The sequence below is a fragment of the Aquarana catesbeiana genome, linkage group LG03 (assembly GCF_042186555.1).
Source record: "Aquarana catesbeiana isolate 2022-GZ linkage group LG03, ASM4218655v1, whole genome shotgun sequence".
NCBI classification, from domain to species: Eukaryota; Metazoa; Chordata; class Amphibia; order Anura; family Ranidae; genus Aquarana; species Aquarana catesbeiana.
In genome coordinates, this window is record NC_133326.1 from 187,236,437 (window position 1) to 187,242,430 (window position 5,994).

Consider the following 5,994-nt stretch of genomic DNA (forward strand, 5'->3'; position numbering starts at 1 on the left):
CATGTAACACTGTAACCATATGAAGTTTTTTTAATCTTTTTTCCCCCCAAAAATAGAGTTTTTTTTGTTGCTATTTGATCACTTCTGCGGGTTTTATGCTATAAAACAAAAGAGCAACAAGTTTGGAAAAAAAAAAAGTGTATCTGCAACAAGCGACCACAAGTGCCCGGCGGACATCGCGCCTACACATGGGCTCCTCGGTGATGCGGTGGGCATGCGCCTCCAACACCACCGAGGAAGCCGAGACCCTCTAGGTCCACTTGGATGGTGGGGAAGGAACCTGGACCTAGGGCGCAGGCACCGTGTACAGCTGATTGAAGAGTTTGAGCTTCGGCTATCTCCGGCGGCTGACAGTAGTTCGTACTGCGCAGGCGCTGCGCCTGCGCAGTACAGAGGGGGGGGGTGTCCTTATCCGCCGAGGGAACTTTCTCGGCAAGACACCGGCTTAGCAGCACGCACAGTGCTGGAAGTGTGCACGCATGTCACTCCCTGCTGGGAGGTGGGGCCAGAGATATCACGACTCCACCGCCCACAGACCAGAGAGCTGTAATAGGATCAGATATGAGAATACAGAGGTAAACAGCGTTTTGGATTTTTACATAAACTATAAAATGGTGCATGTATTGGAGAAATGATGCATATGCAATTTACAATTTAGCTAAAATGTTAAAGTTTAACGCTTAATATCTAGTTTACAACCACTTTAAGCGCCCCCCCCCCCCCCCCCCTTTCTGCCTTTGCTCTAGTGCACCTTCTATTTACTTGTGGCATTAGACTAAATCTATCAGAGATAATCATAATTGCTACTCCCCGATTGAGTGATATCAGCTGTGGAGTATGTCAGCAATGCCTGCCACTTGTTAAAATTCTCCAGTGGACAGCAGATGGGTAGGCCTGCTTGCTTATGACAAACCAAGTGCATAGAAAAAAAAAGAAACACCCTGAAGCCCCAATTCAGAATATTTTGTTAGGTTTCTATACCACTACCAAGTAGGGTTGCACCAATGCTAGGCATTTTCGCGAGTATCGGTACTCTCGAAGATGCTCTGATACCCTTAAACCAATACCGGAAGTGACCTCAGCCCTGAACTGGACACAATCAATCCCAACCTGTCAGCTAAATCTGTACTAGGATGGGGGCTTTTTGAAAGCTTGTCTCCCTGAGTGCAATGCAACAAAGGAGATGGTGGCACTCCAGGTAGTACGGTCAAGGACGGGAGGAGGGCCTCGGGAGGTAGGCTGCATTTTCTCTGACCCTGATGCCGACGCCCCCAGATCTGCCTGCAGAGAGGCAGCGCTTGCAATGGGGATGTCTGAGCTAGAGCTGGCCGTGTACTTTACATTAGTACAACAGTAAGGCATGTGCAGGATGTAGCTTTTAAGGGAGGGGTGAGAAGATGAAAGGCAGTAGAGGAGGTGTGAACATAAGTCAGAGCTGAGGAGGGGTGGATGGGGGAATAATGCAGATTAGAGTGCAGTGGAAAGGAGTGGCAGAGAACTGAACCCTGCACTCAGCATGTTCTGTGCCTGAGCCCTGCACTGACTCTGCATGTACTGTGCTTGATCCCTGCCCTCCTAAACCCCCTGTGCTTTGCCCTCCCTGCAGTTCATCCTCCTTCCCTCCACCAGCTGTCACCACTGCCCCCCCCCCCCCCAACCCCCCCCCCCCCGTCTCCCAATGATCCTCAACCACCCCCCCAGCACATCCTTTTCCATCCCAGCGCTCTCACCCCACAATCACCATTTCACCCCACCTTCACCCAACTCCCTAACAACCCCCACTTCCCAAACCACCCACATACCTACCTTTCCTAGGCGATAGGTATCAGTAATTGGTATCGGCGTGTACTTGGAAAAAGTAATCGGAACTCAGTGTTAAAAAAAAAAAAAAAAAAAAAAAAAAATTATATGGTATTGGTACATGCCTACTACCAGGTCTATCAATTAAAGGAACCATGCATTCAAAGATACAAGGAGGCTAGCATTATAGACCACCTGTAGAAATTGCTATTGACAATACCAAGTTAATAACCTGAAAACAAGCATACAGGAAATTAGAGAGATCTGCATAGCAGTATCACATTAGTTCTTTAAGTATTGCAGTCAATAGACGAGAAAGTGTAAGGCAAGCAGCTGAACAAAAATATTAGGGCTGTCATGGTGGACCTTTTCACTAGCCTGTGATGGCCACTCAAGCACAATGAAAGCTATAACAGAATGACTGTATTCTGTAAAAACAACCTAACAAAAGGAAACAGCAGGAAGGTTAGAATTAGTTGCTTCGTGTCCTTAGGTATATCAGAAGAGGCAATTTGTTTTTACAGAACAGTTATCTTTTAATATTCAGCGATACACCCCCTCCCAAAAGTAGTTACTTGAAGTAAAAATGTATTGGTTTCCAAAGTAAAAAGTTACCCTGCAGAAGATGCCTCAGCATAGGGACTACAGCTTGGTCATATCATTTATCATTCACTTCCCCACAAACTCCAGTGCACAAGTGATGCAATGTTCTAGAACTATCTCTAACACAAGTAGAGCAGGTAGCCAATTCCAAGTCGTCATTAAAGATTAAGGGAGAAACCTGGAATGCCCCAAAGAAGCCACATTGGGTAAGAGTACTTGGGACAAGGCCAGAAAGATGAAAAGCCACATTTTCTGTTGTATACCTTTGACTAAAACACAAAAAACAAAATGTTAACAGGGCCTAAAGTGGGAATCTAAACATGTAACACCTCCCAATCACGCCAATGCATTGCTGCATCCCACTTGAAAAACCTTTAGAACCCTTTCACACTGGGGCGTTTTTCAGGCGCTTTGGGGCTAAAAATAGCGTCTGAAAAATGCCTCCCCTGCGTGAAAGCCCGAGTGCTTTCACACTGGGGCGGTGCACTTGTAGGACGTAAGAAAAAGGTCCTGCAAGCAGCATCTTTCGGTAGGTGGATGAGCGGTGTATACACCACCCCCTGCCCATTGAAGCCGCGCTGCGAATGGCCAGGTAATCTTCTGGGACCTGTAACGTGTCCCAGAAGATTGCAGGGAGGGAGGGGGTGATCTCCCTTCCGGCGCCAGGGGAGGAAGTGGGAGCCTGTAAAAACAGGGTACCCACACCCCCCCCAAAATGACATGCCAAATGTGGCATGTCAGGGGGGCCACCAGCACTTAAAGCGGAAGTTACATTTTTGGGTGGAACTTCGTTTTAAGTTAAAAAAAAAAACACCTTCTGTGTATATAAATATATTTATATTATAGTATATCCCCCATTCTGAATAAAGTGGTTATATATTCTTTTATACTGCTCTCATATGAGAGATTTCCTCACACTTAAATGTTTGGCTAGAGATACATTTGACATCATGCGAGCTTCCTATTTGTTCCCATTCTTCCTGGAATGACTAGCGCTCACATTAGTAAGGTGCAATGCCACTCAGCCCTGGAGTACTGAGACTCCTGCCTGCATGATGATGTACACCCATGGGCATTTTGTCATTGACAGACTGGACTCAAAATAAAATAGGGTAGAATGACAGACTGGCAGCACTGGAGCAAGCTGGGGACAGCGCTGGCACAGAGGGCAAGTACAGCTTTGGCTCATAAAAACTGAATACAGTATTTGTCTCAAAAGATCCCTTCATCCCTATATAAAAATGTTTTTTCTAATCTGACATTTTCAGTGTCAGCATCCACTGCCCAGCTGTCTTACATCGTGCCCAGGGAGCAGGACAAATATTCTTAAGCTACCACCCAGGCCTGCAAGAAAGAATCTGTATACATTTTCCGAGACCTATTTAACCACTTCAGCCCCAGAAGATTTTCCCTCTTAAATAACTAGGCTATTTTTTGAGATACGGCACTGCATCGCTTTAACTGACAATTGCGCGATTGTGTGACGTTGTACCCAAACAAAATTGACAGCACTATCGCTAGAACAATAAAAAAAAAAAAAAAAAATCTTTTTTTTTTTTACTAGTAATGGCAGTGATCTGATTTTTAGCGGGGCTGTGACATTGCAGCGGACAGATCAGACAAATTTGACACTTTTTGGGACCATTGAAATTTATACAGCGATTGGTGCTATTAACCACCTCAATACCGGGCCTATTCAGGCACTTCTCACCTACATGTAAAAATCATTTTTTGCTAGAAAATTACTCAGAACCCCCAAACATTATATATATTTTTTTAGCAGACACCCTAGGGAATAAAATGGCGCTCATTGCAACTTTTTATCTCGCACGGTATTTGCGCAATAAAATTTTTGGAAAAAAAAACGGTTTCATGAATTAAAAACCAACAAAACAGTAAAGTTAGCCCAATTTTTTTATATAAAGTGAAAGATGAGGTTATGCCGAGTAAATAGATACCTAACATGTCACGCTTTAAAATTGCGCCAAACATCATGGAATGGCGCCAAACTTCATAACTTAAAAATCTCCATAGGCGACGCTTTAAAATTTTTTTACAGGTTACCAGTTTAGCGTTACAGAGGAGGTCTAGTGCTAGAATTGTTGCACACGCGGCGATACCTCACATGTGTGGTTTGAGCGGCGTTTAGATATGTGGGCAGGACTTAAGTGTGCGTTCGCTTCTGAGCGCGTGCTACCGGGAACAGGGGCATTTTTAAAATTTTTTTTTTTTTTTTAAATTTATTTTTTTTATGTTTACACTTTTTTTTTTGATTACTTTCATTCCTATTACAAGGAATGTAAACATCCCTTGTAATAGGAATCTATGTGACAGGTCCTCTTTATGGAGAGATGCGGGGTCAATAAGACCCCGCATCTCTCCTCCAGGGTGTAAAGCATGAGATCGGGAAAAAAAATTTTCCCGATCTCATGCTGACAGCCGCGATCGCGGCTTCGGTTATTTCCGGGTACCCGGGCGTGACGTCATAACATCGCGACCGGGCCTCCGACGGTCATAGAGATGACTGGTGACTTACGCTCTGTGGGTCCCAACTTTCTGGTAAGCCTCCAGTCATTCGGGTGGTGGTTCTGCACAAGTGTTTATCAGCACATATTGGATTGTATTCAAAAGTTTCCACGATCATACATTTTGGAGTTCATCACTATCGCAATATCTGTGTTTACCGCACTTGTCTAGTTCTGGACAGTATTGCCATTTTCTATCTTGCCAATACATATGGTGACCCTAAGGGTTCATAATATGATGGACTTTTTATGTATGAACTTTTAATAAATATGCAACACTAATTTCTTTATTGCATGTGTTATTGCAATATTTATTCTTATATTTTTTCTCACTTATTAGCGCTACACTTGGTTTTATATAATTTGGTTATGATAGACTTGGAGGTGCTCCTAGGGATCAAAGATTTGGATATTTTTTTTTTTTTTTTAATAACCTAACCCTGACTTGTACTTCTCAACAACATTGACCCCAAGTGTTTCTTGGTCTTCATGGCAGTGTTTGGTTAGTGGTGCCTCTTGCTTAGGTGTTGCAGCCTTGAGGGCCTTTCAAAAAGGTGTGTATAAGTAATGACAGATCATATGACACTTAGATTGCACGCAGGTGGTCATTTCACTAAGTGACTTCTGGAGGCAATTGGTTGCAACAGAGCTTTTTATGGGCTTCATAACAAAGGGGGTGAATACATACTCACATGCCAATTATCAGTTTTTTATTTCTGAAATATAGTTTATGTATATATTTTTGTAATTTTACTTCACCAACTTAGACTATTGTGTTCTGATCCGTCACATATAATTCAGATAAAAAAACATTTAACTAAAGGCTTTAATGTAAGAATACAGGTAAAAAGCCAAGGGGGGGTGAATAATTTTGCAAGGCACTGTACAGGAGGTCCCCGAGTTACGAACCTCCGACTTGCGAACGACTCCTACTTACGAACGGGAGGCGGCGTCGGCGGGCACATTGGAAAACGACATCTCTGCCGTTCTGCGCATGCGCTTCTGACTTACGAGCAAATCCGACTTAACAACAGGCAGTCCCTAACCCGTTCGTAACTCGGGGACT